Source organism: Sceloporus occidentalis, unplaced genomic scaffold (assembly GCF_023333645.1).
Source record: "Sceloporus occidentalis isolate IW3139 unplaced genomic scaffold, rSceOcc1.0.p SCAF_91, whole genome shotgun sequence".
NCBI lineage: Eukaryota > Metazoa > Chordata > Lepidosauria > Squamata > Phrynosomatidae > Sceloporus > Sceloporus occidentalis.
Window position 1 is genome coordinate 3,585,390 of NW_028317071.1, and position 24,523 is coordinate 3,609,912.

The 24,523-nt window shown below is 46.9% G+C and overlaps 1 protein-coding gene across 1 annotated transcript in view; it reads left to right on the forward strand.

The window, feature by feature from the left end:
* The window catches only part of LOC149284567 (3',5'-cyclic-AMP phosphodiesterase 4D-like), a 148,123-nt gene that overhangs the window by 110,982 nt on the left and 12,618 nt on the right, over positions 1-24,523 (forward strand). The window lies entirely within an intron of this gene.

Below are 24,523 nucleotides of genomic sequence, written 5' to 3' on the forward strand. Positions count from 1 at the left end.
ATCTTGGACTGCCTGAAGGAAGAGGCCCCTCCCTCCTCAACTGTCATCTCGGCCTCAGAGGGAGAGATCAGGCAGACCCAGCAACATCTTGGACTGCCTGAAGGAAGAGGCCCCTCCCTCCTCAACTGTCATCTCGGCCTCAGAGGGAGAGATCAGGCAGACCCAGCAACATCTTGGACTGCCTGAAGGAAGAGGCCCCTCCCTCCTCAACTGTCATCTTGGCCTCAGAGGGAGCCATCAGGCAGACCCAGCAACCTCTTGGACTGCCTGAAGGAAGAGGCCCCTCCCTCCTTAACTGTCATCTCGGCCTCAGAGGGAGCCATCAGGCAGACCCAGCAACATCAAGGTCTGCCTGAAGGAAGAGGCCCCTCACTCCTCAACTGTCATCTCGGCCTCAGAGGGAGAGATCAGGCAGACCCAGCAACATCTTGGACTGCCTGAAGGAAGAGGCCCCTCCCTCCTCAACTGTCATCTCGGCCTCAGAGGGAGAGATCAGGCAGACCCAGCAACATCCTGGACTGCCTGAAGGAAGAGGCCCCTCCCTCCTCAACTGTCATCTCGGCCTCAGAGGGAGAGATCAGGCAGACCCAGCAACATCTTGGACTGCCTGAAGGAAGAGGCCCCTCCCTCCTTAACTGTCATCTCGGCCTCAGAGGGAGCCATCAGGCAGACCCAGCAACATCTTGGACTGCCTGAAGGAAGAGGCCCCTCCCTCCTCAACTGTCATCTCGGCCTCAGAGGGAGCCATCAGGCAGACCCAGCAACATCAGGGACTGCCTGAAGGAAGAGGCCCCTCCCTCCTCAACTGTCATCTCGGCCTCAGAGGGAGAGATCAGGCAGACCCAGCAACATCTTGGACTGCCTGAAGGAAGAGGCCCCTCCCTCCTCAACTGTCATCTCGGCCTCAGAGGGAGAGATCAGGCAGACCCAGCAACATCTTGGACTGCCTGAAGGAAGAGGCCCCTCCCTCCTCAACTGTCATCTCGGCCTCAGAGGGAGAGATCAGGCAGACCCAGCAACATCTTGGACTGCCTGAAGGAAGAGGCCCCTCCCTCCTTAACTGTCATCTCGGCCTCAGAGGGAGCCATCAGGCAGACCCAGCAACATCTTGGACTGCCTGAAGGAAGAGGCCCCTCCCTCCTCAACTGTCATCTCGGCCTCAGAGGGAGAGATCAGGCACACCCAGCAACATCTTGGACTGCCTGAAGAAAGAGGCCCTTCCCTCCTCAACTGTCATCTCGGCCTCAGAGGGAGAGATCAGGCAGACCCAGCAACATCTTGGACTGCCTGAAGGAAGAGGCCCCTCCCTCCTCAACTGTCATCTCGGCCTCAGAGGGAGCCATCAGGCAGACGAGCAACATCTTGGACTGCCAGAAGGAAGAGGCCCCACCCTCCTCAACTGTCATCTCGGCCTCAGAGGGAGAGATCAGGCAGACCCAGCAACATCACGGACTGCCTGAAGGAAGAGGCCCCTCCCTCCTGAACTGTCATCTCGGCCTCAGACGGAGAGATCAGGCAGACCCAGCAACATCACGGACTGCCTGAAGGAAGAGGCCCCTCCCTCCTCAACTGTCATCTCGGCCTCCGAGGGAGAGATCAGGCAGACCCAGCAACATCTTGGACTGCCTGAAAGAAGAGGCCCCTCCCTCCTTAACTGTCATCTTGGCCTCAGAGGGAGTCATCAGGCAGACCAGCAACATCAGGGACTGCCTGAAGGAAGAGGCCCTTCCCTCCTCAACTGTCATCTCGGCCTCAGAGGGAGAGATCAGGCAGACCCAGCAACATCTTGGACTGCCTGAAGGAAGAGCCCCTCCCTCCTCAACTGTCATCTCGGCCTCAGAGGGAGCCATCAGGCAGACCCAGCAACATCTTGGACTGCCTGAAGGAAGAGGCCCCTCCCTCCTCAACTGTCATCTCGGCCTCAGAGGGAGCCATCAGGCAGACCAGCAACATCTTGGATTGCCTGAAGGAAGAGGCCCCTCCCTCCTCAACTGTCATCTCGGCCTCAGAGGGAGTCATCAGGCAGATCCAGCAACATCTTGGACTGCCTGAAGGAAGAGGCCCCTCCCTCCTCAACTGTCATCTCGGCCTCAGAGGGAGCCATCAGGCAGACCAGCAACATCTTGGATTGCCTGAAGGAAGAGGCCCCTCACTCCTCAACTGTCATCTCGGCCTCAGAGGGAGCCATCAGGCATACCCAGCAACATCAGGGACTGCCTGAAGGAAGAGGCCCCTCCCTCCTCAACTGTCATCTCGGCCTCAGAGGGAGCCATCAGGCAGACCAACAACATCTTGGATTGCCTGAAGGAAGAGGCCCCTCACTCCTCAACTGTCATCTCGGCCTCAGAGGGAGCCATCAGGCATACCCAGCAACATCTTGGACTGCCTGAAGGAAGAGGCCCCTCCCTCCTCAACTGTCATCTCGGCCTCAGAGGGAGAGATCAGGCAGACCAGCAACATCTTGGACTGCCTGAAGGAAGAGGCCCCTCCCTCCTCAACTGTCATCTCGGCCTCAGAGGGAGAGATCAGGCAGACCAAGCAACTTCTTGGACTGCCTGAAGGAAGAGGCCCCTCCCTCCTCAACTGTCATCTCGGCCTCAGAGGGAGAGATCAGGCAGACCAGCAACATCTTGGACTGCCTGTAGGAAGAGGCCCCTCCCTCCTCAACTGTCATTTCGGCCTCAGAGGGAGAGATCAGGCAGACCAGCAACATCTTGGACTGCCTGAAGGAAGAGGCCCCTCCCTCCTCAACTGTCATCTCGGCCTCAGAGGGAGAGATGAGGCAGACCCAGCAACATCTTGGACTGCTTGAAGGAAGAGGCCCCTCCCTCCTCAACTGTCATCTCGGCCTCAGAGGGAGAGATCAGGCAGACCAGCAACATCTTGGACTGCCTGAAGGAAGAGGCCCCTCCCTCCTCAACTGTCATCTCGGCCTCAGAGGGAGAGATCACGCAGACCCAGCAACATCAGGGACTGCCTGAAGGAAGAGGCCCCTCCCTCCTCAACTGTCATCTCGGCCTCAGAGGGAGCGATCAGGCAGACCAGCAACATCTTGGACTGCCTGAAGGAAGAGGCCCCTCCCTCCTCAACTGTCATCTCGGCCTCAGAGGGAGAGATCAGGCAGACCCAGCAACATCGGGGACTGCCTGAAGGACGAGACTTCTCCCTCCTTTAACTTTATTTTGTATTGTATTACGATTTTACTGTACACCGCTATGATCATCGCGGAACAGCGGTCTATAAATAAAACATATTATTATTATTATTATTATTATCTGATAGACTTTTACAACCTTCCTCACGACCACTTTGTTCCATCATCGATGTCTCAACGTCACAAAAAACACAAGTTGATGTTACAAGCCATAGACCACCTACTACAAATTGGAGCGATAGAACAAGTTCCATCTTCAGAAATGTACAAAGGTTGCTACTCTATTTTGTTCATTGTGCTAAAAAAGGACGGGTCATGGAAGGCTGTACTGGACCTAAAATGGGTCAACAAATTTGTCAGAAAACGTCGTTTCCGTATGGAAACTCTAAAGACCATCCTAGAGGCCATCAGACCTCACGACTTTCTTTGTTCTCTGGATTTAACTCAAGCCTACCTTCATGTTCCTGTTCACCCTCTCCACTGCCGATTTCTGAGATTCTCCTACCACCACAACCATTACCAATACAAGGCCCTTCCATTTGGCCTCTCATCAGCTCCTCGGGTTTTTACAAAGATCATGATATCGCTGGTGGCCCATTGGAGACTACAGGGCAGGGGTAGGCAACCTTTTTGAGCCGGGGGCCGGGTTGCTGTCCCTCAGACAACTGGGGGGGCCGAAGCCAGGGGGTGGAGTTTCCACCCTCTGGGGGGCAGGGCTACATGCTGGGGCTGGAGCTTCCACACTCCAGGGGCGGGGACACATGCGCCGTCCCCGGAGTGATAACAATAATAATAATAGTTCCAAGCATGGAAACTACTACAAAGCAATTCAAAAAAAAAAAAAAAAGAAGAAGAAGAAGAAGAAAGCATGCACACTGTCTCAACCCAGAAAGGCACAAGGTGCTGAGAGGGGATTTTGCATACACACACACACACACACACACACTGCCTGTTTCTCACACACACAACCTCCCCCTGTCTCTTTTTTTTTTTTTTTTCACAAACATACATAATACATACATATAAACATAATACATATGTACAACAATAACAAAAAGGACAAACATTACACTGAATATCTAAACCTAAGATATAATCACTCTTTAATACTTCCATCACATCTTATGGAGCTTGGCTTCTTTAGCCTGTTCAGATCCCATCGAACTAGGATATCCTATCTTTTCTTCGTACCTAACATCCTTATTACATCTAATCCATTATACCAAGGATTATCCTATTCATCTAAAAAGAAAAATACAGGGAATAATCTCTTATTATATTACCTTAACATTTGTCTCATTCCAGTATAATCAGTATATTTCAGTATGTACACCTACTCAATCATTATAAGAAAAACAATATCAAAGCTATAGTTATCAAATATCAACCAGGATATAGATCCACACACTCCCAATTCTTATTCACCTTCTTTGCATCATTCCCCTTGGTGATTTCTGTTAATATATCCATTTCCTTAGCCTCTCTCAGTTTAACCATCCATTCATCTGTTTGAGGTATCTCTTTCTGTTTCCAAACTTGGGCATACATAATTCGCGCCAATGTTACCATATACAAGATAATAGAGTACATCTTCTTCACCATTGGGTTATCTATTATACACACCATATTTAACAAAAAGATACGGGGATCCAATGGGATATTTATTCTTAGAATTTTTAACATTAAACTATGTATATTCACCCAGAACTTCTTTGCCATGTCACATTTCCACCAAAGGTGGAAAAAAGAGCCCTCTTCTTTCCCACATTTCCAACATAAACTGCTAGCAGTCTTATATAGTTTATTGATTTTTTGGGGTGTCATATACCATCTATAGAATAACTTGATGTAGTTCTCTTTGTAGTTTTGACAAATTGTAAACTTTTTTGTATCTCTCCAAGACCTTTCCCAGTGATCCAATATAATAGACTCCTGGAGATCTTGTGCCCATTTAATCATATTGTGTTTAACGGTTTCATTTTCCAAGTTCCTTCCCTTCAAAATTCTATAATATTGTGATAAATGATTTTTCCCTTTATCCAATAACACTTTATCTAAATCGTTATTCTCTTTACTGAAACCTTTGGATTTCAAATCGACTCTAAATCTATTAGCGATTTGAAAATATAGATACCAATCAACATCCCGACCACCAACAGCCATATCTTCTTTTTGTTTTAGGGAAATAACATCATCTGACCTCCATAAAATCAGATCCTTATATGTCAACCATGAGTTCTTATAGTCCTTAGTTCTCCTAAAAAAGGCTTCTTGTGCAGATACCCATTGTGGTAGGTTAATGTAAAAGAGGGCTTTGATCTTGTTCCACACAAATAGAAGGGCATTTCTCAAATAATGATGTTTGAAACCCTGGTGTTCCTTGATTTTATCATACCATAAGTATGCGTGAATTCCAAATCTTAAGTCTCCGCATTCTAAGGTCATCAGTCTATCGTTATCTAATCTTACCCAGTTTTCGATCCAACACAGACAAGCAGCATAATAATACAGTTCAAAATTGGGTAACGCACATCCTCCTTTACAAACATCATCAGTTAACAATTTCCACCTTATTCTAGCCCTTTTCCCTTCCCAAAGAAACTTAGATAACTCGCCAAATAAGAAAATGTTTTTGTTCTGCTATTACCGGCAAGTTCTGGAACAAATATAAAAACCTAGGAAGGATATTCATCTTTAATACCGCAATTCTCCCACAAAAGGAGAGATTTAGCTTTGACCAATTAGACAGATCTTTCTTAGTTTCTTTCCATAGGGGGGTATAGTTATTCTGAAACAAATCTATGTTCCTTGACGTTAGAAAGATTCCTAAATATTTTGCTTTCTTAACCACTTTATATCCAGAAATAGAACTTAATTCCAATTGCTCTCTTATATCCATATTTTTAGTTAACAATTCAGACTTATCTTGATTTACTCTTAGTCCTGAGAATTCTGAGAATATTTGCATAGTGGTGTTCAAGGCTGAGATGTTATATAATGGGTCTTCTACAAAACAAATAAGGTCATCTGCAAATGCCCTTGCTTTAAAGACATGGTTTCTGATAGAAATTCCTTTAATATCAACATTAGACCTGATATTATTCATTAACACCTCAAATGCAGCAACAAATAGGAGAGGCGACAGAGGGCATCCTTGTCTTGTCCCACGTTTTATCTCAAAATATTCTGTTCTTTCGTCATTAATTAACAATCGCGCCCTTTGTTCTTTGTATATCGCATTTATCCATGTTAACAAATTATTACCCAAATTCATTTGTTTCAAGAGTTCTTTGAGGAAACTCCATTTAATCTTGTCGAAAGCTTTCTCTTGATCAACCAATAACATAGCTATTTTTTTATCAGGGTTAATTTCACAATGTTCAATTATATTCAGTACAACTCTCAAATTATCTTTTCCTTGGCATTTGGGTAAAAACCCGCATTGGTCCTCATGTATATGGTTAGCTAAAACTTCCCTCATTCTGTCAGCCAATATACTCGAGTAGATCTTGTAGTCAGTGTTGGTCAAAGAGATAGGTCTGTAGTTATTCATATCTTCTCTATTATTCATTTTTTTAGGAATTAAAACAATCAGGGCTTCCTTCCACGTCTCGGGTATTCCATTGATTAATATATCATTGATAGTGTCTTTCAAAGGCCCCACCAACACCTCCTCCATTTTCTTATAGTATATGGCTGAAAAGCCATCTGGCCCCGGTGCTTTATTGACTTTCAATTTCCTGATCGCTTTTATTACTTCTTCTTTAGTTACTTCGTGATTTATTTTCATATTTTCCTCATCGGATAAGAACAACGAGGTTTGGTTAGACAGAAAATTTTGTAGTCTTTCTTCCACATCAGGGCTTTCTTTGGTGTCATTGTATAAATTCTGGTAAAAAAATTTAAATAGTTCTTTGATAGCTTTTTGTTCAGTATATTTAATGCCATTAGAAAAAATACTTGTAATCATCTTTCTTTCCCTCTGTTTCCTTAGTTGGGTAGCCAGTAGTTTCCCAGCCTTGTTTCCCTGCTCAAACGTTTTTTGTCTTATCAATATCATTTTTTTCTTTATTTCTTCCACATCTAAAATCTTTAGTTCTTGTTTTAGAATCTGCACTTTGATTCTTAAATCCTTATCGCCTTTCTCTTTCCATTCTCTTTCACTCCGTTCCAATTCTTCTTGCAGCTTGATCCTTTTATATGATAGTTCTTTTCGCTTAATTGAGTTTAGTTTGATCAGATTGCCTCTGATCACGGCTTTGCTGGCATCCCAAATACTTTTCTTTTTCACACCTTCTATCTAATTTTCCTTAAAGTAATATATTAACGCTTCTTTTACCTTGTCACACACTTCCTCGTCATTCAGCAATTCTTGTGGCAGTCTCCATTGAAAGTCTTTTTTGGGTTCATTAAGCTCCATATATATCAAGTTGTGATCCGAAAAGGTCGTTACACACGTATCCATTGATCTTATAAGCGGTAGTAGTTCCTTAGATGCCATAAACATATCAATTCTTGAAAAGGAATCATGCACTTCAGAAAAAAAAGTGTAGCTACTAGAATTGTCATATTTATATCGCCATACATCTTGAATGTCATAGTCATTATATAACTGAAAGAAGGACTTCGGCAGTTTACCCTGGTTCTTTTTTATCTTCCTTAGTCCTTCACATTTTCTATCTAATTCTGGGGCGATAACAGCATTAAAGTCACCCATCAACAACAGGTTATTATAATGATATTCTGATAATACTTTATATAGGTCCTTAAAGAATTCCTCTCTATTTTCATTAGGTGCATATATTCCTAATGCCAAAAGGGTAAGATTTGAGATCTTCACCTCTACCGCTACATAGGAACCGTTATTGTCCCTAAATATTTCTCTCAATGACCATTTCTTATCTATGTAGATCGCCACTCCCCTTTTCTTCTTATCAGTGGAGGAGCTATAACAAATTCCCAATTTTGGATTTCGTAATAATCTCTCTTCTTTGGATTTGATTTTAGTTTCCTGGATACAAATTACATCTCCTTTTAATTTCTCCAAATAATGGAAGACTATATTCCTTTTATATTTAGAGTTAATTCCTTTGACATTCAGTGAAATAACTTTAACCATTTTGCATCTGATTCTCCACAGGAAAGTATTATTCTATATATATATATATATATATATATATATATATATATATATGTAACTTTAAATACATATATATATACATATATAGTGATCCACCCCTTCCTCCCCTTGTTAAAACTTTATTAAATCAACACTATCCTCAAAGAAACAGAGTACAAAAAAGGTAAGAATAAAATCGGTTTTCTCAAATCGTTCCCGGGTTGGGTTCATTTAAGTTTAATTCTTCTTCTGTATGTTTTCTTCCCTCGTCTTTCTGCTCATTCATACTGTCATTCTTAACAATGGTCTCTTTAGGAAATCCATTTTGTTTTCCCTTATTTTCTTTTCTTAGTTTTACTTCCATCTCCTTAGCTTTCTCTAATGTGTCTATTTTGATTCTCTTCTGTCTGTAAATAAAAGATACACCTTCCACTCTGTCCCATCTGTATTCTACATTTAGATATTTTAACAAGTTAATCAGTCCTCTGTACTTCTGTCTTGCCAGCATGATAGAGGGTGGGATGTCTTTATAGATTTTTGCTTCTTTACCATCAATCAGGAGTACAGAGTCATAACTCTTTTGAATAATCAAGTCTCGTTCTCGTACAACAAAAAATTATATCCCTTGGGTAGTTCTTCTCTCTAGCTTGAACAGAGTTAATCCTAAAGATTTTATCACATTCAGATTCCATCTTTTCAAAGGAGTAGCCCAGAAAGTCTGCCAAAGGTGGTAATAATATGTCATAAAGGTCTTCATTTGGACTTTCTGAAATACCTCTCACTTTAACACATTTATCTCTGTATTTTAGATCTTGATATAGTTCCTTTCGTTGTTGATGATCTTGTTTTTGGCGTATTTCAATCATTGATCCTTCCAAAGTTAAAGTCCTTTCTTTGATTTTTTCCACGTCGTTTTGTGTTTTGTTCATCTCCAAATTCATTTTGTCCATTCTCTTAACGACATTGTCCAGTTCTTTCTTAAAGTCTTTTCTGATTTCTGTCCTTGTCTCTTTAATTTCATCCTTTAGTTCTCTGTTTGATTCTTTAATATCCTCCTTCAATTCTGTCCGGAGCTCCTTCATTTCAGCCCTTATCTTCCTTAGCTCCTCTAATACCAAAAGGTTAGGATCAATAGTCCTAATCCCTTCCTCTGATGAACCTCTTCTCTGGCTGGGTGTCTGAGATTGTATCAGGTTTTTCTTTGTATTTGCCATCGCCAAAGTTTCCTCTTTCTATATTAAAAATAATAAAGGTAATAATATTTCTATAGTACCCACAAGAAAGAAGAAATGATTATATGTTTCAAACCACGTTTCCCATATTCAGTCCAGCTAAAGAAACAAGATTATATATAGTCTCCTTTGTAGAACCTTTAAGTTACTGAAATATATTACCTTGATTAGCAATGTATCAACCCTATGTTCAATTTTCCTTCCTTTGTTAATTTCAATAATACAGTAAAGATATTGAAGGTACCACAGTTCATAAACTTAACATGTAAATCATAATTATTTATCAGTCATTGTTCAATAGCACACAATATAATTCACTTGTTCATGTACTTCCCTTCTTACGTGCAAATTCTCTTGTTTCCATTAATCTCCCCTGGGAAGCTCCTTTAAGAAAAAAAGAAGTAGAAAAAAAAAAAACACTCTTTGAGATCAAGAAGATGAAAAAGTCCACTTTGTTGACCAATCTAACACAATATTAAATCAAATATATGACTCTTATCCTAGTTGGACTTATAAATATTTTCAAAATATCCACTAATCAATGCCAGGGTCCCCAGGTTGCAATAATAAATTGTTTCCAATGCCAAGGTCCCCAGGTTGCAGTAATAAATTGTTTCCAATGCGTAGTCAGCTAAGCGAACAGAAATAAGAGTTCAAAACAAATGAAGCAAATGCCCATTTCTTATTCTCCAGCCGATATAGAAGTTCCAAATTTTGTCAGCAATTAAGTTGTTATTATCAAACAAAGAGTTCTCAAAATTGTCCACTATCTGCTTGATGTTAATGACCATTAATAATAAAAAAAAAAAAAAACCCTCTTCACTTGCAATTGCCTGGATAGTTCACTCTTGCAAATGTTTTTAGAATGTCCTGGTATCCAAAGCTTTATATGCAACCAAATAAAGATTCCAAGATTTATCAACAAACAGGCTATTAATATCAAACAAAGAGTTCTTAAAATGCCCACTATCCACTTAGTATTAATGTCCAGTAGCACAGAGTAATAAAAACCCTCTCACTCTGCTTGCCTGGATAGGTTCCTGCTTGCAAGGCTTTTAAAGTGTCCAAATGACCAATCTTCTATCTTCAGTCGAAAAAGGATGACCAAGGGTTTATCTTCAATCAAAAAGGAGTTCCAGGCTTTATCAACAGTCAGGCTACTACTGACAAGCAATATCAATAACAAAGGCACAGGAAAAAAAAAGAAAAAAAACAGTAGAGGCAAGGATCTACTGGAGAAAGCTAGCAGCTAAATAGCCATTTACTAGGAGTGCACTAATGAACCTCCTTTATTGCTTTCCTAATTGGCTCCAGGAGTAGCTCCCTTAGTTCCAGTATCCTTCTTATCTGGAATAAACACAGCTGGCAGTCATAATTTTACTTACTAGCAGTTCTCTTTCTCCTGTATTTTGTAAGCTAATTGGATGCTTACTGGGCTTTGTCTGGGGGAATTTCACAAATTGAATACAGTCTCTTATTTTCCTCTTTTTTTTTTTTCTTAAATGCCAGGGGTTTCACTTTCTCTCCCAAAAACACAAAAGCACAAAGATCGACAGCCTTTCCTTCAGCTTTTTCTCCTCTTTGTCTCTTCTCCTTTCCTCTCTTGCTTTCTCTCCGTGCTGTTCCTTTCAAAGGGTCCAACCAGTCATCCTCTCGGCAACTCGGTTTCCCTCACTCAAACACACAGCAGTCCTCTCTTGTCGTCCCCCGCACTCCCCACCTCCACTCCGTTTCTCTCCAGCACACCTGGTGCTCCTGACTCCGTTCTTCTTACTCCCCAGACAAACTCCCGTTAAGGCCCCGAAATGAGTGCCACACACACAAAAAAGAGAACTCTTCTCTCTTCATGGGATAAGGTTCAAAAAGCCCCACAATTATGTGTAAGTTCTCTTCCCAAGGCTCTCTCCAAAAGACTCAAGTAAAACGGGGAGGGGGTTGCAAACGTCGCCAAACCTAGACGACTGCAGCAGCGGGAGTCACCAGCTCTTCGGCTCTGATAAGAGAGGGTGGAGAAACACTCCCCCTCTGGCTTCCAGAGCCCCCAACAAGCTGTAGGAATACCTTCCCTTAACGGGGAAAGGCAAGGACGGGCAGCTGGCGTCCCCGTTCCCACAAGCACCGTTGCAGCGGAGGTTGCAGTCGGGAGCCTTCCCAACTTGCTTCCTCCTCGCAGCTCCCTCTCACCGGAAGTCACAACCTCCCCCTGTCTCTCACATACACCCTCTCTCACACAACTTGCTCTCTCACACACACAACCCACTTCTCTCTCTCACACACACACACCAAACCCTGTCTAACACACACAACCACCCCCTCTCTCACATACACAACCCACTTCTCTCTCTGTGTGTGTCTCACACATACACACACACAAAACCCATCTCTCTCTCACACACACAACCTCCTTCTCTCTCACACAACCCACTCTCTCACACACAACCCACTTTTATCTCTCCCTCTCACACACAACTCACTTTTCTCTCTCTCATACACACATAAACAACACATCTCTCCCTCACATACAACCTTGCCTTCTCACACACCCTCTCACACAACCCACTCTCACACACACAACCCACTTCCCCCCCTCTCTCTCACACACACACACATACACACAACTCGTTCTCTCTCACACACACACAAAACACACCTCTCTCTCTTACATACACACTGCTCTTACACATACGTACACACAACTCCTCTCTCTCTCTCTGCCCCTCCTGCTGTAAAATGAGGGGAGGCCCCTCAGAGGCCATGAAGGAGACAGGGGACACCCGCGCTGGCATCCTCGCCAGCTCTTTCCCGGCTTCTGAGGGGCCTCCAAGCCCCTCAGAGGCCGGGAAGGAGGCGGAGGAAGCCCGCGCTGGATCCTCGCCGGCTCTTTCCCGGCTTCTGAGGGGCCTCCAAGCCCCTCAGAGGCAGGGAAAGAGGCGGAGGACGCCCGCGCTGGCGTCCTCGCCGGCTCTTTCCCGGCTTCTGAGGGGCCTCCAAGCCCCTCAGAGGCAGGGAAGGCGGAGGACGCCCGCGCTGGTGTCCTCGCCGGCTCTTTCCCGGCTTCTGAGGGGCCTCCAAGCCCCTCAGAGGCAGGGAAAGAGGCGGAGGACGCCCGCGCTGGCATCCTCGCCGGCTCTTTCCCGGCTTCTGAGGGGCCTCCAAGCCCCTCAGAGGCAGGGAAGGAGGCGCAGGATGCCCGCGCGGGGGTTCGCGCCGGCTCTTTCCCGGCTTCTGAGGGGCCTCCAAGCCCCTCAGAGGCAGGGAAAGAGGCGGAGGATGCCCGCGCTGGCGTCCTCGCTGGCTCTTTCCCGGCTTCTGAGGGGCCTCCAAGCCCCTCAGAGGCCGGGAAGGAGGCTCAGGACGCCCGCGCGGGGGTCCTCGCCGGCTCTTTCCCGGCTTCTGAGGGGCCTCCAAGCCCCTCAGAGGCAGGGAAAGAGGTGGAGGACGCCCGCGCTGGCGTCCTCGTCGGCTCTTTCCCGGCTTCTGAGGGGCCTCCAAGCCCCTCAGAGGCCGGAAAGGAGGCGGAGGACGCTCGCGCGGGGGTCCTCGCCGGCTCTTTCCCGGCTTCTGAGGGGCCTCCAAGCCCCTCAGAGGCAGGGAAAGAGGCGGAGGACGCACGCGCTTGCGTCCACGCCGGCTCTTTCCCGGCTTCTGAGGGGCCTCCAAGCCCCTCAGAGGCCGGGAAGGAGGCGCAGGACGCCCGCGCTGGCGTCCTCGCCGGCTCTTTCCCGGCTTCTGAGGGGCCTCCAACCCCCTCAGAGGCAGAGAAGGAGGCGGAGGACGCACGCGCACGCGTCCTTGCAGGCTCCTTCCCGGCTTCTGAGGGGCCTGCGCGAGAGGCTCAAGGCCCCACGCGGCTGCCCCGTGGGGCCTTTGGCGGCGGCAATCGGCAGCAGGACCGAGCAGGGGCTGGTTCCAACAGCTCGGTGGGCCGCATGCGGCCCGCGGGCCCTAGGTTGCCTACCCCTGCTACAGGGAATCCACGTCCATCCTTATTTGGACGACATCTTAATTCGCTCACCATCACTCCAACAAGGCCGTCAGGATGTCCATCTGGTCCTATCCTCATTGACAAGACATGGTTTTCTGGTCAATCGTGGGAAGAGCCACCTAGAGCCTTGCCAACATATTCTCCACCTCGGGGCGATCATCGATACCCTACACGGCAAGGTATACCTCTCATCAAAAAGAATAAACAAACTTCGTCAGACCATCAACCTCATGTCCCGCTCTCACTCAACAAACCTTTTACTCCTGGCGAGATTACAAGGCTTAATGATATCAACGATAGACTGCACACCCTGGGCCCGATTTCACTCAAGGCCTCTTCAGTGGTTTCTCCTTCCTCACCAAAAACACATATCCTCAAAGGTCAACAAACGACTGATACTTCCTCACAGAGTCAGACACTCCCTCCTTTGGTGGACTTCTCCCGATCTCAAAACAGGTCGGCCACTCTGGCCTCCTCAAGAACTACAACTGACGACAGATGCCAGTCTGCGGGGCTGGGGAGCCACACTCAACAACTCCTATACACAGGGAAGATGGTCCGTCCAAGAACAAAGCCACAACATAAATCTCCTAGAACTCAGAGCGGTGCGCCTGGCTCTTCTACAATTCTCATCCCTGGTCAAAGGCCAACCAGTGTTGATTCGGACAGACAACATGTCAACAAAAGCCCACATAAATCAACAAGGAGGCATAAGATCAAAGTCTCTAATGAGCGAGACAGAGCTTCTTTTCAAGTGGTCACAAACAAATGTCCTCTCGATAAGATCAGAACACATCAAGGGGACTCTAAATACGAGAGCCGACTGGCTCAGCAGACAGGACATAGACCAGTCAGAGTGGCAGCTACATCCCCAAGTCTTTCACATGGTGACACACAAGCTCGGAACGCCCCTGGTAGATCTCTTTGCATCGCCCATAAACAATCAACTGCCACGCTTCTTCTCTCGGTTCCTAACTCAAGGAGCGGAACAAATGGACGCTCTACATGCCCCATGGCCAGACGGGATTCTATATGCCTTCCCTCCAATGTCCATGATCAACAAGTGCCTAAAAAAGGCAAGAAAAGAAAGAGTGACAATAATTCTAATAGCCCCATACTGGCCAAGAAGACCATGGTTCTCAGAGATCCTGACAATGGCTCAAGAGTCTCTCAAGCTCCCGCTTCGCCCAGACCTTCTATCCCAGGGTCAGTTTCACCATCCAGATCCAGCCTGGCTCAACCTTCACGCTTGGAGGTTGAACGCCAAAATATGATAAAAGAAGGGCTCACGTCTAGGGTGATAGACACCATCATCAATGCTAGACGACCTTCCACCAGACAAATATACGAATATTCTTTCAGATCATTTGCCCGTTGGTGTAAGCTAAACAAACTTAACCCACTCAAGGCATCTGTGAGCTCTCTACTTTCTTACCTCCAAGAAGGACTTGATAAAGGTCTTAAGCCCAACACTCTCAAAAGACAGGTCTCTGCCATCACTTCTGCTTTTCCTCAAAAACACGCTAACAAACTGTCCAACAATTACTATGTCAGAAGGTTTCTTCGAGCAGCCACTCTCATCCGACCTCCCACAATACACAGATACTCTAACTGGCACCTACACAAGGTACTTTCGGCTCTTACCAAAGCTCCGTTTGAACCACTAAAAGACATAGACTTAAAATTCCTTACCTGGAAGGTTCTATTCCTCACAGCCATCACCTCGGCCAAGAGAGTCTCAGAACTTGGCGCCCTGTCCATACGCAAAGAGCTCTGCGTGTTCAGAGAAGACTCTGTGTTGCTAAGACTAGATCCAACGTTTATAACCAAGATAAACTCTACATTCCACAGGTCCCAAGATATCATCCTACCTTCTTTTTGCCCTCAACCCAAAAAAGACTTGGAAAAGACCTGGCATACACTGGATGTTCGGAGGGCTCTCCACACTTATATTAATAGAACTAAAAGGTTCCGTTTGACTGACAGCCTTTTTGTCTCATTCCACAAAAATTCCATGGGCAAAAATGTGTCCGTTTCTACACTTTCTCAATGGATCAGGTCCTGCATATCCATGTGTTATACAGATTCTGCAAAGCCTCTTCCTGGAACTGTTTTCGCTCATTCTACACGTAGTGCTTCAACCTCGGCGGCACTCTCCACTAATGCCTCTCTAGAAGAGATCTGCAGGGCAGCTACATGGTCCTCGACATCTACCTTTGTCCGACATTACCGCCTGGACTCCTTCCAGTCATCTGAGGCGGCTTTTGGAAGAAGGGTCCTACAGGCTGTAGTACCTCATTAACTCAATCTCCTTCTACCCACCCTTATTTTTGGGGAGCTATGCCATATCCCATATATCAAGGATGCCTTCTCTTCATCGCTGGAAAAATAAACATTGGCTTACCTGGTGAGATGTTTGTTTTAAGCGATGGAGACGAAGGCATCCTCCCCTCCCTCTGATTGGTCTTGATCTCCTGGCACCCAGTTTTTGAGGTCAACCATTAGTGTTTTTTCTCGTCCCATTGGACGTTTACAGTTTTTTGGTTACTGGGTCTTTTTCAGATGACCTAAAATTTGGTTCTTAGTTGTTTGAGAGTTCTTAGAAACTTTCCTTCTCTAGGCTGTTACATTAACTGAAACTTGCTTTGGGGGTTAGTCCTATCCTGTGGACACGCCTCTAAAGTTTTGTCTACTTCCTGCCTGACCTAGAGCGAGCCACAGGGTCTAACCCATACATCAAGGATGCCTTCGTCTCCATCGCTTAAAACAAACATCTCACCAGGTAAGCCAATGTTTATTTCTGTGCTTTTTCCAGAACCAGATATTTCAGGGAAGTGTTGGCTGATTTAAACCAGGTTGGTTTAAACCAAATGACTTGAAAACACACACATGACTTTTCAATATGAAATGAATATTCATATTAATTGACTAATATGAATTGATTATTCATATTTTTGAGGCCTGGTTATTATTACTCTTTTCCAACCCTCTTATTGGAATAACAATGACTGTTTGGATTTAAGCCCTTTAACCATTTATTGACAGTTGTCACTTGTGAGACCAGTACCACATTACGCATTAATGTGTAATTAATATTAATATTAATTAATATTAGCCTCGACCAGGAAATGGTCCGTCCATGACAAGGGAGAGACATTAGAAACCTCTGTCCAAGGCGTCTCCATATCCGTACAGAAGCGGAGGGTCGTGCCGGTGAGAGGGGCACGCCATAAAGTCTACCTGTGGGTAAACCTCCTCGTCCTGCCCCCTCCAAGGCCCTGAGGGACGCCGTTGTTTGCTGCTGTTGCCGGGCTGCTCCTTGGGCAGCGAAGAACTTGCACAGCTGCGCATTTGTCCAGGGACTTGGCAGCCAACGGACTTTGTTCGCAGCATTCCGGCTAACCGAAGGGCCAGGAACACCTAAGGGGAAGGCGCGGAGGGTCGTGCCGGTGAGAGGGGCACGCCATAAAGTCTACCTGTGGGTAAACCTCCTCATCCTGCCCCCTCCAAGGCCCTGAGGGACGCCGTTGTTTGCTGCTGTTGCCGGGCTGCTCCTTGGGCAGCGAAGAACTTGCACAGCTGCGCATTTGTCCAGGGACTTGGCAGCCAACGGACTTTGTTCGCAGCATTCCGGCTAACCGAAGGGCCAGGAACACCTAAGGGGAAGGCGCGGAGGGTCGTGCCGGTGAGAGGGGCACGCCATAAAGTCTACCTGTGGGTAAACCTCCTCGTCCTGCCCCCTCCAAGGCCCTGAGGGACGCCGTTGTTTGCTGCTGTTGCCGGGCTGCTCCTTGGGCAGCGAAGAACTTGCACAGCTGCACATTTGTCCAGGGACTTGGCAGCCAACGGACTTTGTTTGCAGTTGCGCACCTGCGCACCATCGCAGGCAGGCTTGGGGCAGGTCCTGAGTTGCTGTGTGCGCAGCAGAGGAATAACGTGTAGTGTTGTCTTCCTCTGCTACAGCTTTGTTACATTGCTGTGTGGATATTATTGGGCCATGGATGATGGACAGCTGGGCGAGGGGATGGTGGATTGTTCTGTGTTGTATGGAGCTCCTATTAGAGTAGTGTGGGGCAGGGGGAGATATAGTGGTAGGAGAGTGGAGTCGTTTCAGAAAGGAAGGCGGGATCGATGCGTAATATCTATCCCTCCTTCCATCCTCTCTCCTAGCCAAAAAGATCTGTGGGTCAGTCCAACTGTACCACAAACCCTGTCTCTGCTCCTGTGCAATGCCAAGTCTGTAAAGAACAAGACCCATATCTTGTATGATTTGTTGGAGGAAAAGTGTTGTGACCTGGCATGCATTACTGAGACCTGGCTTGGGCCTGAAAGCAAAGCGGTGTGGGCTCAGGCCCTCCCAGCTGGGTACTCAGTTAAGGACCAATGCAGGTTAGGTGGGCAGGGGGGAGGTGTTGCTTTGATCCATAAGAACACCCTTTCCTTGACCAGGAACCATTTACGTCAGACAGATTACATCGAGTGTATTTACCTGACCCTGAAGAACAGGGACAGTTTGGGGATTTTGTTGGTCTACCGGCCACCCCGTGCGCTAACAGACTCCCTGACAGAGCTGACACAGCTGGTCTCGGAACTGTTGTTGGAGTCCCCTAGACTTTTAGTCTTGGGGGACCTCAACATCCCTTTCGAGACCAGTCGTGATCCAACTGGTGCGGCTCGGGAGTTCATGGCTACCATGACAGCCATGGGCCTGTCCCAATTAGTCTCAGGACCTACGCATTCGGCTGGTAATACACTTGATGTTCTCTTCTGTACGGATATGGAGACGCCGTGGGCAGAGGTTTCTAATGTCTCTCCCTTGTCATGGACGGACCATTTCCTGGTCGAGGCTAATATCAAGGCTTCTACCCAGATCCCTCCTGGGGGTGGCGGACCTATTCGGATGGTCCACCCTCGAAGGCTGATGGAACCCAAAAGGTTCCAAGAAGCCATAGAGGGGCTTATGATTGGAACTGATGGTGATTCTGTTGATGCCCTAACTAACATCTGGGATATTGATCTCTCCAGGGCTATATACAGTATCGCCCCCAAGCGTCCTCTCAGACCTGCTTCCAAAAAACGGCCTTGGTATACGGAAGATCTTCGGACCAGGAAGCGGGTTTTGCGACGACTAGAGCGCAAATGGCGGAAACATCAGACCTTAGCCGACAAGACACTCCTGGACTCTCTTTTGAAGGACTACGGAGTGGCGATAATCGCAGCGAAGAACTCTTTCTTTTCTGCGCGTATCGCATCCGCGGAGTCGCGTCCGGCAGAGCTGTTCAGGGTAGTGAGGGAGCTTACTCAACTCCCTCCTCCCCTGAACCCTATTTTGGAACCATTGAAAGCCTGCTGCGACGAGTTTAACAACTTCTTTGCGGATAAAATCTCTCGGATAAGGGTTGATCTTGACTCCATTATTAGTTTAGAATCTAGAGTAGAGGTGTCCAGAGCCTCCGTGGACTTGGTTAAACTGGATCACTTTGAGTCTGTCTGTACTGAGGATGTGGACAAGATTCTTCGAAGTGTTAGGAAGACGACTTGCTCTCTCGATCCCTGTCCTTCATGGCTGACAGCTCAAGGGGGAACGGTTGTGACTAATATGTTGCACCGTATTATCAATACATCCTTCAGGGATGGGCAGTTTCCATCAACTTTGAAGACGGCCATTGTTAAACCTTTGTTGAAAAAGCCCTCCCTTGACCCCCTAATTCGGAACAATTATCGGCCTGTCTCGCTGCTGCCATTTTTAGGGAAGGTGATCGAGAGGGCAGTTGCCTTTCAGCTTCAAGGGATCTTGGATGAGACGGATTATCTGGACCCATTTCAAACCGGCTTCCGGGCGGGCTATGGAGTTGAGACTGCTATGGTCGCCTTAGTTGATGATCTCCATCTGGGTATGGACAGGGGGAGCGTGTCCCTGTTAGTGCTCTTGGACATTTCAGCAGCCTTCGATACCATCGACCATGGTATCCTTCTGGGTCGCCTGAGGGAGTTGGGTATCGGGGGCTCTGCTTTGCAGTGGTTCCGTTCCTACCTCTCGGGCAGATTCCAAATGGTGGAGCTGGGGGACTGTCGCTCCGATAGGAAGGCCCTGACACCTGGGGTCCCTCAGGGAGCGATTTTGTCCCCTATGCTTTTTAACATTTACATGAAGCCGCTGGGAGAGATCATCCGGAGACACGGGGCGTGGTGTTATCAGTACGCTGATGACACCCAAATAGTTTTCTCTATGTCTCCGTCTGATGCAGTAACTAAGGATGGCATCTCTCCTCTTAATGCAGGGGTAGGCAACCTTTTTGAGCCGGGGGCCGGGTTCCTGTCCCTCGGACAACTGGGGGGCCGAAGCAAAAAAATAAATAATTTAATAATTTCAAATAAATAAATAAATAAATAAATAGAAAATAGAGAGTTATTCTAGCCCAGTGATAGCGAACCTTTTTGAAGCTGAGTGCCCAAACTCAAAGGTATCTCTTCACTGGGTGGCACTGAGTGCCAGGGGCGGGACTTCCTCCCTCTGGGGGTGGGACTTCCTCCCTCTGGGGGCGGGACCTCCTCCCTCTGGGACTTCCTCCCTCTGGGGGCAAGGCTTCTGGGGAGGGGCATCTGCCCTCTGGGGAGCAGGGCCTCTGCCTTCTGGGGTGGGACTTCCAGGTAAAAATCCAAGGCACACTCTCTCAGCCTCAGACTAGCAATAATAAATCCCCCTGATGAAATTTGCCAGGAAAACCACATAATATTTTCTGCTTAGGGTCACCATAAGTTGGAAGCAACTTGTAGGCACCATACACACAAGTCACACTCTCTCAGCCTTCAGCAAACCCAAACCTCATGTGAAGAAAATCAGGGTTGCCCTAAGTTGGGAAAGACTTGAAAGCACACAAAAATAGAGGCAAGTCACACTCTCTCAGCCTCAGAGGATGCCATAACAAAAAGGAAAAATACTTATAAAGCCTTGTCAAGAAAACCCTTAGGTCACAGTAAGTCAGAAACAACCACAATCCTGCTCAAAATCGGGCATCTTTTGGACAGCTTCCTGGACAGAAAAGCCACATATAAACCAAATAAAATAAATAAAATACAAACAAATAAATAAATTCCTGTTGGTTATTCCCAACTAAGGAAAAAAAACATTCAATCAATTGCTAAATGAACAGTGAATGAACAAGTAGGATTCCATCAATTCAGTGGCTCTAATGTAGGCTGCAACTACACTGCAGAAGTAACGTTGTTTGAGACCACCTTAACTGCCATGGCTCCATCCTACAGAATCCTGGGATTAGTAGTTCTATGAGGCACCAGCACTCTTTTGCAGAGAAGACCAAAGTAAAACTACAAATCCCAGGACTCCATAGGATGGAACTACAGCACTTAAAAATTGGTGTCACACTGGATTAGTTCTACAATGTAGAATAGAGGATGATAAAAAGGAACCAACTTTGTAGACTGGGGTTCTCATCCCAGCTTGGTCATGGAAACCCACTGGCTCACACTCTCTCAGCCTCAAGGGATGGCAAGGGCAAACCTCCTCTAAAGTTAATGGCCAAGAAAACCCCACTATAGGGTTGCCACATAGGTCGGAAAGGACTTGAAGGCACACAACTATATAACAACAACAACCCTATAACTCCCCCTTGGACGTAGTGGGGCACAGTCTGCCCCAATATATATATATATACACACACACACAAATACATACATACACACACATAGACATATATATACCCAGCCACTATTTACACACACACATTTATACCCACCCACCCACACACACACACTTATACACCCACACATCTCTTTATATATAACTCTCTCCAAGGAAACCCCATGAAACCCACTGGGAGACCTTGGGAAAATCACACTCTCTCAGCCTCAGAGAGACACTGGCAAACCTCCTTTGGAGAAACTCACCAAAAACTTGGTGCCAGGGTTGGAAATAGACTGAAGGTGTACAGCAGCAGCAGCAGCAGCAACAATAACAACAACCCCCTCACCACCAACAGAGAGCTGGAGGGGGAGGAGAGTGGAGGCACACAACTACATAACAACAACAACCCTTTACAGCTCCCCCTTAGACTTAGCATGCAGAGTCTGTCTCATATATACATACATACACACATCCACACCTACTCACTGATATATACACTCACACATTCATGCCCACCCACACATATATACACAGAAACACACATGCATACATCCACACCCATATATATATATATATATCCCACACATACACATATATACACCAACACATCTATTTATATATAATACACACACACTCACACACAGATATATACATATAAACTGGAAACGACTTGCAGGCATACAACAACAAGCATTTTAAAAGCACAGAAGATACAGAGAGGCAGCATGGTTCAGTGGTTTGAGTTGTGTGCCTGGAGACCAGAGTTTGAAGCCCTGCTCATCCATGGAAACCCACTTGGTGCTCTTGGGCTAGCCACACTCTCTCAGCCTCAGGAGGGATCATGATAAACCTACTCTGAAAAACTTTGCCAAGGAACCTCCATGATAGGTTCACCTTAGAGATGCCATTGTCTGAAACGACTTGAAGGCACATGACAACAACAACCCTCTCTGCCCTCGAAAGTTTGAATCTCCACTGGGTTCCCTCTTGGGAAAATCACACTCTCTCGGCCTCAGGAGAAGACAGTGGCAAAGGCAAAAAAAATCCCCTCTGAGGCCCAAAACATAAAGCAGAAATAATCCAGTTTGAGCTTGCTTTAACTGCCCTGGATCAATGCTAGGGAATTCTGGGAACTGTAGTTTCATGAGACATTTAGCCTCTGGCAGAGAGCTCTGGTGCCACAATAAACTACAATTTCCAGGATTCCTTAGCACTGAACTAAGGCAGTTAAAGCGGCCTCAAAGTGGGTTATTTCTGGAAAGTGTGTTTTGGACCTAAAAGCCCCATGATAGTTTTGCCTCAAGGTCTCCATAAGTTGCAAATGGAGGCACACAATAACAACAACCACCACGTGGCTGCCTTCTCTCTCCTACTCTTACTCAAAGGAGGGGAAGCAGGGAGGGGAAGAAAAGTGGGGCCAGAGCTTTTGTGTGTATGAGACAGAGAGAGAGGAGGAGAGAGTTGGAAGCAAACTCTCGGGAGAGAAGGGTAGAGGAGGCTGGAGGAAGAGGAAAGCAGAAAAAAACAGAGGAGAAAGAGGACAAGGAAGGAAGGGGAAGGCAGGGGTTTCCCTTCCTTCTTTCTCCCCCGTTTTTTCTCTGCCTTCCTCCTCTTCCTCCCGCCCCCGCGGGAGCTTCTGAGAGGGGAAAAAGGTGCCTGCAGCAGCAGCAGCAAAAAAGAAGAAGCGTGCCTTTTGCACCCAAGTCCCTGAGGAGGGTGATTTCCCACCTTGCTTTGCCTCTTGCTTTGGGGAAAAGGACGAGGGGGACCCCCGCCTCCTTCTCCCCAGGCCCGTGGCTGTGGAGCAACTGCGGGCTTGGGGAAAAGGACAAGGGGAACCCCGCCTCCTTCTTGCCAGGCCCGCGGCTCTGCAGCAACCGCAGGCTTGGGGAAAAGGACGAGGGGGACCCCCGCCTCCCTCTTGCGAAGCCCGCGGCCCCACAGCCTCTCCCTGCCCCCTGGGAAGCCCGAAGCCTTCTCACAGGGTGGGGGGGAAGGAGGGCGCCGGCGGCAAACGCCGCTGATTGGCGGGTTTGCCGGCGGCCCCAGAGGTTCCCCCGCCCCCTCGGAAGGCCGAAGCCTTCTCACAGGGCGGGGGAAGGAGGGCGCCGGCGGCGGCAATCGGCGGCAGGGACGGCCTGGGGCCGCTCTGACGGTCTCCGCGGGCCTGATCCGGCCCGCGGGCCGTAGGTTGCCGATGCCTGTCTTAATGCTTGCTTGGAGTCGGTAATGGGCTGGATGAGGGAAAACAGACTCAGCCTGAATCCAGAGAAAACGGAAGTACTGGTGATTGGCTCTCCTGGTCTGGGTAAGGAAATTTTTCCACCTGTCCTAAATGGGGTCACGCTTCCTGTGAAGGACTCTGTTCGCAGTTTGGGGGTGCTTCTGGACTCATCGCTTCACCTTACTGCTCAGGTGGATGCAGCGGTCAGGAGCACCTGTTATCAGCTTCGGCTGATACGCCAACTGCGACCCTTCCTTGGCTGGGGGGACCTTGAAACCGTTATACATGCTCTGGTAACCTCTCGATTAGATTTCTGTAATGCGCTTTACATGGGGCAACCCTTGTACCAAACCCGGAAGCTTCAATTAGTGCAGAATATGGCTGCTCGGCTGGTTACTGGATGTTCCAGGGCCAACCATATAACACCAGTCCTAAAAGATCTCCATTGGCTGCCTATTCGCTTCCGGGCCGAATACAAGATGTTCGTCATCACCTATAAAGCCCTAAATGGCTTGGGCCCAGGGTACTTGGTGGACCGCCTCTCCCAATACAATCCGCCCTGCACTCTCAGGTCGGGTGAAAGACATCTTTTAAGAGTTCCAGACGCTCGATATGTATCAGCTCAGAGGGCTTTCTCTATTTCAGCCCCTCAGCTCTGGAACTCCCTCCCCAATGAGCTCCGTACTTCCACCTCCCTCGATGCTTTCAAGAAGAACTTGAAGACTTTTTTGTTCCGCCAGGCTTTCCCCCCGTGAGCCTTGTGGTCATTCTTTTCCCCGTGGCAATGTCTTTGTGTATTCCATTCTACACAGCCACTTGTATAGGGTGTTGTTAGGGGTTTTGGGGGGTTTTTTTGTTTTGTTTTGTTTTGTTTTTTACTGTTCTTAATTATTAACTTTGTATTATTTCATGCTAATGTTTCAATTGTCTTACTCTTTGATGTACACCGTTGTGATCGCTGGAATAGTGGTATAGAAATAAAATTTTATTATTATTATTATTATTATTATTATTACCATGTGTCAGTTGCTCCTTTTTAATCACTTTATTTTGCAGTGCAAGAAATGCCATTCAGTAAAAAAAAAAGCCTTCAGTTACTATAAGTCCAAGCAAAACTACTTGTTTTAAAAAAGCACGTTTAAAAGAACAATTATTATTTAAGCT